We start from the raw sequence: 11,842 nt of genomic DNA, 5'->3' as shown, positions 1-11,842 counted from the left end.
GTATCCTGGTCATGTTACTGGACTGCGAACCACAAGGTCCCAGGTTCGATCCCCGCTCAAACAATCCGCCCCAGTAGCATATGAGCTCTGGAAGCGGAATTGTTGTGAATGTGATGCTGAGTCTTAAAGAGCGCCATGTAGAGATAGTATTAAAGAATATTTTAAACTTCAAATTTTTCTAGACATATAACTCATACTATTTTACAGAAATGATCAAATTTATGGAATGTTTTTGGAAAAAGTACATTTTGGTAATTTGATTGCTCATAACGGCAGTAATATTTGCCATCATATCCTAAAGCTATATATTATTTTAAATATATATAAAGCTATAAAATTTAAATATAAAGCTATAAAATAATTTAATGAAGATTGTATTGCAATGAATGATATTCAGTTATCTTTATTTTTTGAAATGATGGCCGAATAAGCTGAATAAAGAGTGACACTAAGCTTAAGTTGGTAAGACATAACTTTTCTGCAACTGAATGTAGCCAATGAGGAAAAATGTTTAGAAATTAAAAAAAAAAAAAAAATGGTTATCAATAGAATAAGCAGATATCATGTTTTGAATCTCAGAAGATATAGCTTTTTCTTTCTTTTATTATCAAATGGACTGTGGTGAATAGCTTATAAGTCAATTAATAGCTACGCTACCCGAGAGATTGCTTTTGTATCATGGTCATGTTGCTGACCTGCGAACCACAAGATTTCAGGTTTTATCCTCGCGCATCGCAAATTCGCCACATTGGTGACATCGGACGATGAAATTTCAACCTTAGTACAGCTGTTGAGGCGCCATCTACCCACCGCAAACCAAAGTTGTCAGATTCACTTGACGCAGCAATACAAATTCGTCAGATTCACGTGACTCAGCAACGCAAAAAGGCCGCAGCAAACCAAAGTCGTCAGACTCACTTGACGCAGCAACAGCAACCATTCACCCACACACGCTCACCATAACGCTTGGTGTTACTCAAATGGGTACAGGCGCATTAGAATCAACAGCTAATGCATCACCACTCAACAGCCATATCATTCGTCTCACCTCCGACTCACTGGAGGGAGAGTCTGTGGTGAATAGCTTATAAGCTAGTTAACAGCTACGGTACCCGAGCAATTGCTTTTGTATCATGATCATGTTACTGGGCTGCGAACCACAAGTTCTCAGATTCTATCCTCACTCATCACAACCCTCCACAGGACCATTATTTTTTGTATTATTCCATTTTGTGAATTGTCAAAACGTACAAAATAAATTTCGTGGAGTGTTGACTGGTAAATATTACTAAAAAAATGGCTTGGTTGGGATCATTCCTAAAACTGCTACCTTTCTCGTGTGATCTTTTATCAGATAATGAAGAATTTATAATTCATATAATTCAACTCTAAATCACCTTACTTCTGTTTGTAAAAACTAGCTTTGACTTTTGAATGATCCGGGAATAATTCAGACCTTAACTTAATCGAAAATCTATTGAGCAGATTAAAGAAATTTATTACATAGAAGCCACCTAGCAAAAAACCCCCAACTAAATGAAGCAATAAATTCAATCATGGTGTCACATTATAGCAGCTGAGGAACTAAACGCATTGGCAACAAAGCAATTTCATGGCACGGAGTTGCAAGGCCGTAATAAATGCTAAAGGTTACCCTAATAAATATTAATTGCCATGAGTAAGAATTTTTGCACTTGTCATTATTTCTATATTTTCTTTTACTTCTTTATTATTGCTGTTACAATGCAAAAAAATATTGTAAAATTTCTTTTATTAAATTTTTTAGCTGAATTATCTTGAAAATTATGAATAATTTTATGGTATTTCAGTTCATAAAATTGCTGATGTAATCATCAAATCTTAAAAATGCTTAAAAAAAAAAGGTCCCACAATTTTGATCACTATTGTCAAACACTTAATAATTTTCTCTCTATATCTTTATACATCATATTTTATCACAAGAAAGTAACAATGCTTTTAATATTTTTTTTAACGTTGCTTAACTCTAATGATAAATCTTAACTGAAAGCAGAACAAATTTTCGGGCAGCGTCCTGGCATAGGGGTAGCGCGTCTTCCCCGTGATCTGGGCATCCTGGGTTCGAGTCCCGGTTTGGGTATGGTTGTTCTTCCGTTGTTCTATCTGTGAGATGTGTGAATGAGCCACCTGTAAAAAGGGGTTGTGCAAGCGAATGAGTGATGCGTGAGTAGCAAAGCCGTACTCTTGGCCCTAGTTGGCGCAACAACAAAAAAAAACAAAAACAAGGGACGCTCCCCTCACCGGTTTAAATCGCTGTCTTCGTAACAGCGGGCTTGTCCATGGCAAGTGCCATAAGAAACAACAAATTTTCAAATATTTTATTAAAGTCATGCCTTATACTGAAATTTACTCATTATAGAATAAACCGAATACTGTAAGCAGAACATTTAATTAATCAAAATTCTAACAAAAACTTCAGAAAAATCACTCTGATGTGCATATTTCCTCCCTTCAAAATATAATCGTGTTAAGGTTGGTAGATTTAAGACAAACAATCTGGTGTGTTAAGCATCGATACACATACAGATGCAAAAAACACGCATTTGTCTTTATTATTAGCATAGATTTATTTATCATTATTATTATTAATTACTAAAAATAATACTTAATTGAAATCACAACAAAATTTCAAAAATTTTATTACACTGATACTTATACTGATATTTACTCATTATAGAATGAACTGAAATGCGTAAGCAAAAGCTTAAATTAATTAAAATTCTAACAAAGATTTCTGAAAAATCACTCTAAAGTGCATATTTCATCCCTTCAAAACATATTGATTTTAAGTTTGAGGATCTAAGACAAATCTGCTGTGTAAAGCGCCAATACACATAGAGAAGCTTAAAGCAAGCATTTATCTTTATTATTAGTAGATATTTATTTATTATTAGCATTATTAAGTACTAAAAATACAATTTATTGTTAGTTTTAGTACAGAAATGATTTCTTATTGTACTAATTTTAACTCACAGAACTTTTTAATTTATATATTTTTTTTGTAGTCCTTCACTTTTAAATGTTGAATTTTTGGGGGAGGAGGGGGAAAACAAAAATGAGTTGAGTTTCAGCTGCTTCCTCTTCAGACTGTATCAAGAATGCCTTTCTATAGTCTGAAGTCTAGTTCCCCGCTTTCATACACAACTAGTTAGATTATCAAACGCAAAAGGAACAAATCAATTTTTTCCTCTTTATTATTATTATTGAAAGATTTCGAAACCAACAAAGATAAATCCCTGATAGTTTACAGTCCACACGAACCACCTGGTAAGGCCACGTCGTAAAGTAGGCCAGACGATAATACCAATAAAACAAAAGCGTATCTGTCGCGTTGTCTGGGTAGGATTATTATAGTTTTTATTATGCAAACGGTAGTTCTCTTACTCAATATTTGAAACGAGAGAAAAAAAAACGATGCATTCAACTGTCTGATGGTTTTTTTTTAGAAGGGGTGTTATCGTCGGACCCAGAAAAAACGTGACGCGATTTTCGAATAAAAATGAACGCAATTGCAATTTTTTTGCAGAATCTCTTTGGTGCATCACTATTTTTTCCTCGTTCAGAATGTGAATCACTCTATTTTTTTATATTCGTGTCTGAAACTCACGTTTTGATTGGTATAGTTCGGTTCGTTAACATCCCATTTTAAAGTAACACGTGGACTATTAAGCGACAGAGTCCATTATTTTGAAGTGAATCCGATTTTACTAAACTCCATCTTTTGAAAATATGATTTTACCTACTAATATTGGATTTAGTGCACGCTAAATCCTATGTCGAGTGTCAAATGCTCCTCTGTTAGTTCGATGTGTAAGCTTAGAAAGGGGAATACAAGTAAGAGGTCGTCCTCGTCATCTGACTACAGTTTAAAATTAAGAAATTCCTCACAAAATAGCCTTAATTGTTTTATTCCTAGGTTCAAACTGAGTATTTTACAGGCTCTTAGGCAATAAAAATCTAGAGGGGTCGTTTACCTTTTAAATTTTTAAAACTAAATATTTTTTATCAGTTTTAATTTTATCTTTATACGAGTAATTTTAAGCAGTAAATTTTGATAAACTGAAAGAACAACACGTTTACTCGTAGATTATTTTCTAAATAAAAAGGTTGGTGTCAATGTATCGCATACAAAAAATACAGAAATAAAATTTCAATTAGGAATGCTGTTAGAATGATGCTCCAAAATTAATTTAAACAATACTTGATTTTAATTTGAATAAGTTCGATATCAAGGTTTTTACGATGAAATGGAGGCATACATTTAAGTAACTTTTTAAAAACTACAGAAGAAGAGGTGGGCTCAAGGCTTCATTAAATTCTGGAATTCCTTGGCAATTCCCCAATTTATTTATTTAATAATCTGACTATATCTGTTTGCATTCAATAAGGGACCTTAACAGAACTATGCTATTTGAGCATTAGACTGATGGCTAAAATACCTAAGTTGGCCTAAACCCTTCTAAATCTCTTTAAGAAATACTGGTCCCACATTCAAGATATTGGCTCTCCATTTCAGGATCGTCATTTCCCCCTAAAGTAGTTGATATTTTGGCATGGGCGCAGAACGATTTTTGAACACAGATTCAATTTATTCTGTGCTGAATCTTTTGTAATCAAGACTTTAATTTCCACATTTTGTGATATTATGTGATGCAGCAGGATATTTATGTTATAATTAAAGTTATAGTGGCTAACAAATGGTATAACACGCATTTGTATGAGATTAGGAAATCTCACGTCAGAAAAGCCAAACACATTTTACAAAATAAATGAATAAGTAAGGTTTTTAATTTGTTGCAGACACCACTCAAGTTTCAATGAATAAGTCGTAACAGTTGTCATATATGTGTTGCATGAATTTGCGGCCGGGATAGCCTGGTTGGTGGAGCGCTGGATTCGCGTCCATTGGGTTGCGAGTTCGAACCCCACCGGCTGAAGATTCCCCGTGTGCTTGGTGGCTGACGTGGGTTAAATCTGTCGTTGTCACGAAGTCCTCCATGTCGAGAGTAATACCACTGGGGGTACTAGATCAGGGGTGCTCGTTCTCTGATTCAGGTCTAAATTCCGATCTGTGGATGAGTGAATGAAATGCGTGAATGAAGCCCGCCGCGTAAAAAGTGTGGTGACGTGTGTGTAGCTAAATCGTGCTCTTGGCCCTAGATGGCGTTACTGTAAAAACAAGAGACACTCGTCCACCGGCTTAAAATCTCTGTCTTCGTTCTTATGGTTCATAAGAAACAAGAACAACATAAATTTGCTGTTTGGCCAAAATTTTTTTCACAATGCGAAAACATCTTTCAAACAATTTTTCTTTAATTGTATAATGTGATTACAAAAATTCTTTTTTTTTTTTAAGGTTTTGGGTTTTCTAAGATATACAGAATTTTATCTTTATATTTAATAATTCCCCGTATTTTTTAGAAATATAATAAACCAATACAAGCCTATTTTGGAATCATAATAATTTTAATATATTTCAATTTTTAAAGTCTTTTGAGAATATTTTATGATTTATAAATGCAATACTTCATCACATTTATCTGTTTCTTACATTATTATATTCTGAAAGGATCTTATTTAAATTCGCATCTCGGCGGTTTTTATTTAGTAACTTTTAATAAAATTAAATTAAATCTAAAAATTAATAACGGAATAATTAATGATGATAAAAAAATGAGTAATGTTAACATCGAAATTACGTCATTCAAATTCTCACTGGCCAGGAATTTTTAAAGCCTTATTCGACGAGGACCTCATTAACTTTAAATCTTATGTAAGATTTAATCCCGTAGGAGGGGGGGGGAGCATCTCAGATATGAGGATGAGAAACTTCCGGCATGGTGACGGGTTCTCGCCATCAGAAGTACAGAAATGGTGTGGGTTCGACTACCCCCTACCAATGACGCAGCGTGCTTCTAACTGGAAATGTTATACCGTGGTCAGCGATAGCCTTTAGGACTCAGCAACAGTTTCCACCAATGCTGCCGCGGTGATCCGGTCATTCGGATTTTATCCGTGTGCCTCATGGCGGGTCGGATTAGTCAATTTCAAGAAATCTCATGAATGAAATGCGATGATGATGAATTCCGATTTCCTGTGTGACGATTCATCACATAACAAATAAGGTGGTTCATCATCAGTCGATAAATACATCGTTATATAGAAATTTTCTTAAGGTCGAAAATCTGATCAATGAATTGAATGCCCATCTATGAGTAGTCATTTATTTTCCGTTATTTCAGTCTTTAATTAATTGCTTTATATTTTCTATCATAGAATTTCCTATATTTGTAAGCCACCGGGATCTCTTTACTTTAAAATAGGCATTTGAAGATAGTATTATAGAGGTCACCTCGAAAGATAATTCCTTTATAGAAGTCACATCACAATAATAAACAAATACAGATCAGCCATAACGAGGGAAATTTTAGAAGAGTAGAACTCACTACCCGATCTCACTCCATGTGATTACTGGCCTAGGTGTCGGTGAAAAGTAATGATACTTGTTGTAATAGGGAGTAATTGTTGCGGAATAATTCTGTGGTAGATGAGATTATGGACCACTTTGAAAACAAACCAAAGCTTATTATTTCATGCCGACGTGCTAAAATCCGTACTGAAGATTATTGCTAATATTGTACAGATATATGCAGAGATTGGGCTTATGGTTAATGACATATGCACAGATCACGCTTATAGTCAAGATATACGGTTGCATCTAACATATGGGTATGAAAAGCTAATTGGAATGTTGCTGAATAATCACTAAGTGATCACTGGTGATAATAATCACTAAGATTCGAATCCATAGACCTCCGCAATTATGTTGGGAATTTCAGTTCTGTTCAGTTATATTAATGTCGTTTTTAAGCAACACTAGGGCTATTTGGGGACGGACCTCGTCATTTTGAACTGCTGCCAGATGACGAGGACGACGCCTCAGCTGGCTCTCGGAACTTCCGCATCACACCAGGAGGAGGACGTTTGGCCCCGATGGGTTTAACGTGCACCAGACCCGTGTACACGACAGTTCTTAGTGGAATCGGTTATCGAAACTCCATACTTTTGGTTTTGATTATATTAACGTCCCGTTTGAAGCAACACCAGGGCTATTTTGGGACGGACCTCGTCATTTTGAACCGCGGTCAGATGACGAGGACGACACCTGAGCTGGCACCCCCTCTCCACACCAGCGGGAGGACGTTTGGTCATGACGGATTTAACGTGCAACAGACCACCTTACACGACGGTTCTTCGGTGGAATCGGGCCACGAACCTGCAATCCTCCGGTTCCGAAGTCGAGACCTTACCACCAGGCCACCGCGGCCCCTCCGAAGTTCCATAAAGAAACCTGTATGGTTAAATTTCAGCACTTTCGTCCAACCTTCTCTTCTTTATCTAAACTATTTCTCAAATTTTTTCGAAAATACTGTCAGCTGTTTTGAAAAAAACTATTACACATTACAGAATACTTTTTTTTCTGACAACAAATTAAAATAATAAAATTATTAATGAAAGAATACTATAATGCTGTGCTGTAGTATTCTTATTAATGAAAATGTATAATAGTATTCTTTCATTAATAATATAGTAAATTATTAATGAAAGAATACTATGCTCATTTTCTTTTAGAGTTTACAGAAGAAAATAGATTCAATTTTTCAATAAATTCTGTTTGAAAATATATAAAACTTCACTCTGAAAATATATAAATTTAATTCTTCTTATTCATGTTTTATTCTTCTAGTCACCATTATACAGCCTCATTCCTCGTCTGAAATGAAAACTCTTAAACGAAATCGTAAAACTGAATGATGTGTTTGTCCTGTTCTGTTACATAAAATGAGAATTTATGTTATTTCTGTTGATATGAACCAGGAAATAAAAAGTCCTAACATGTAAAAAAACAGGTTCTGAGAAATGGAAATGATCGAAAAAAATCTTGTAATAACATTAGATATTAATTTCATTTATTTAAACAATAAGACAAAAATTTAATATTTTAGAAATGTTTTTTCTCAATCGATTGAAACAAAAATTGGACACAGAACTGCACTTGTAATCACAAAATCTCGTTTCAAATTTGATACGTTTAAATCGCTGCGTTTTTGAATTATCGCGTTTGCATGTTTCTGAAAGCACAGACCGACAAACAATCAAATCATTGTTAGTTTTGGCTCCAAATTGTCTACACATCTGTGTACCGAATCTCATGCATCTAGCTCTCTTCATTTTGGAGTTGATGCACTTCCTCTGATCAGATTTTACTCAAAGTTTGATAGAAATCTGTAAATTTAGTGTAAACACCGTATACCAAATTTCATCCATCTAGCTCAAAGCGTTTTTGAATTATTTTTGTCACAGACAGACAGACGGGTGGAATTCGCAGATGTCTTCAATACAGATGTTAAATCTGTGTACCGAATTTTATGTATCTAGGTCTCTTTGTTTTGTAGTTATCAAGTTACTCACTTTCGAACAAACGGACTTCCTCTGAGCAGATTTTACTCAAAGTTTGATAGAAATCTGTAAATTTAGTGTAAACACCGTATACCAAATTTCATCCATCTAGCTCAAAGCGTTTTTGAATTATTTTTGTCACAGACAGACAGACGGGTGGAATTCGCAGATGTCTTCAATACAGATGTTAAATCTGTGTACCGAATTTTATGTATCTAGGTCTCTTTGTTTTGTAGTTATCAAGTTACTCACTTTCGAACAAACGGACTTCCTCTGAGCAGATTTTACTCAAAATTTGACTGAAATCTGTAAATTTAGTGTAAACACCGTATACCAAATTTCATCCATCTAGCTCAAAGCGTTTTTGAATTATTTTTGTCACAGACAGACAGACGGGTGGAATTCGCAGATGTCTTCAATACAGATGTTAAATCTGTGTACCGAATTTTATGTATCTAGGTCTCTTTGTTTTGTAGTTATCAAGTTACTCACTTTCGAACAAACGGACTTCCTCTGATCAGATTTTACTCAAAGTTTGATAGAAATCTGTAAATTTAGTGTAAACACCGTATACCAAATTTCATCCATCTAGCTCAAAGCGTTTTTGAATTATTTTTGTCACAGACAGACAGACGGGTGGAATTCGCAGATGTCTTCAATACAGATGTTAAATCTGTGTACCGAATTTTATGTATCTAGGTCTCTTTGTTTTGTAGTTATCAAGTTACTCACTTTCGAACAAACGGACTTCCTCTGATCAGATTTTACTCAAAGTTTGATAGAAATCTGTAAATTTAGTGTAAACACCGTATACCAAATTTCATCCATCTAGCTCAAAGCGTTTTTGAATTATTTTTGTCACAGACAGACAGACGGGTGGAATTCGCAGATGTCTTCAATACAGATGTTAAATCTGTGTACCGAATTTTATGTATCTAGGTCTCTTTGTTTTGTAGTTATCAAGTTACTCACTTTCGAACAAACGGACTTCCTCTGAGCAGATTTTACTCAAAAATTGACTGAAATCTGTAAATTTAGTGTAAACACCGTATACCAAATTTCATCCATCTAGCTCAAAGCGTTTTTGAATTATTTTTGTCACAGACAGACAGACGGGTGGAATTCGCAGATGTCTTCAATACAGATGTTAAATCTGTGTACCGAATTTTATGTATCTAGGTCTCTTTGTTTTGTAGTTATCAAGTTACTCACTTTCGAACAAACGGACTTCCTCTGATCAGATTTTACTCAAAAATTGACTGAAATCTGTAAATTTAGTGTAAACACCGTATACCAAATTTCATCCATCTAGCTCAAAGCGTTTTTGAATTATTTTTGTCACAGACAGACAGACGGGTGGAATTCGCAGATGTCTTCAATACAGATGTTAAATCTGTGTACCGAATTTTATGTATCTAGGTCTCTTTGTTTTGTAGTTATCAAGTTACTCACTTTCGAACAAACGGACTTCCTCTGATCAGATTTTACTCAAAGTTTGATAGAAATCTGTAAATTTAGTGTAAACACCGTATACCAAATTTCATCCATCTAGCTCAAAGCGTTTTTGAATTATTTTTGTCACAGACAGACAGACGGGTGGAATTCGCAGATGTCTTCAATACAGATGTTAAATCTGTGTACCGAATTTTATGTATCTAGGTCTCTTTGTTTTGTAGTTATCAAGTTACTCACTTTCGAACAAACGGACTTCCTCTGAGCAGATTTTACTCAAAGTTTGATAGAAATCTGTAAATTTAGTGTAAACACCGTATACCAAATTTCATCCATCTAGCTCAAAGCGTTTTTGAATTATTTTTGTCACAGACAGACAGACGGGTGGAATTCGCAGATGTCTTCAATACAGATGTTAAATCTGTGTACCGAATTTTATGTATCTAGGTCTCTTTGTTTTGTAGTTATCAAGTTACTCACTTTCGAACAAACGGACTTCCTCTGAGCAGATTTTACTCAAAATTTGACTGAAATCTGTAAATTTAGTGTAAACACCGTATACCAAATTTCATCCATCTAGCTCAAAGCGTTTTTGAATTATTTTTGTCACAGACAGACAGACGGGTGGAATTCGCAGATGTCTTCAATACAGATGTTAAATCTGTGTACCGAATTTTATGTATCTAGGTCTCTTTGTTTTGTAGTTATCAAGTTACTCACTTTCGAACAAACGGACTTCCTCTGAGCAGATTTTACTCAAAATTTGATAGAAATCTGTAAATTTAGTGTAAACACCGTATACCAAATTTCATCCATCTAGCTCAAAGCGTTTTTGAATTATTTTTGTCACAGACAGACAGACGGGTGGAATTCGCAGATGTCTTCAATACAGATGTTAAATCTGTGTACCGAATTTTATGTATCTAGGTCTCTTTGTTTTGTAGTTATCAAGTTACTCACTTTCGAACAAACGGACTTCCTCTGAGCAGATTTTACTCAAAATTTGACTGAAATCTGCAAATTTAGTGTAAACACCGTATACCAAATTTCATCCATCTAGCTCAAAGCGTTTTTGAATTATTTTTGTCACAGACAGACAGACGGGTGGAATTCGCAGATGTCTTCAATACAGATGTTAAATCTGTGTACCGAATTTTATGTATCTAGGTCTCTTTGTTTTGTAGTTATCAAGTTACTCACTTTCGAACAAACGGACTTCCTCTGAGCAGATTTTACTCAAAATTTGACTGAAATCTGCAAATTTAGTGTAAACACCGTATACCAAATTTCATCCATCTAGCTCAAAGCGTTTTTGAATTATTTTTGTCACAGACAGACAGACGGGTGGAATTCGCAGATGTCTTCAATACAGATGTTAAATCTGTGTACCGAATTTTATGTATCTAGGTCTCTTTGTTTTGTAGTTATCAAGTTACTCACTTTCGAACAAACGGACTTCCTCTGATCAGATTTTACTCAAAGTTTGATAGAAATCTGTAAATTTAGTGTAAACACCGTATACCAAATTTCATCCATCTAGCTCAAAGCGTTTTTGAATTATTTTTGTCACAGACAGACAGACGGGTGGAATTCGCAGATGTCTTCAATACAGATGTTAAATCTGTGTACCGAATTTTATGTATCTAGGTCTCTTTGTTTTGTAGTTATCAAGTTACTCACTTTCGAACAAACGGACTTCCTCTGAGCAGATTTTACTCAAAATTTGACTGAAATCTGCAAATTTAGTGTAAACACCGTATACCAAATTTCATCCATCTAGCTCAAAGCGTTTTTGAATTATTTTTGTCACAGACAGACAGACGGGTGGAATTCGCAGATGTCTTCAATACAGATGTTAAATCTGTGTACCGAATTTTATGTATCTAGGTCT

The sequence above is a fragment of the Argiope bruennichi genome, chromosome 10 (genome assembly GCF_947563725.1).
Source record: "Argiope bruennichi chromosome 10, qqArgBrue1.1, whole genome shotgun sequence".
Lineage (NCBI taxonomy): Eukaryota > Metazoa > Arthropoda > Arachnida > Araneae > Araneidae > Argiope > Argiope bruennichi.
This window is presented reverse-complemented; position numbering follows the sequence as displayed.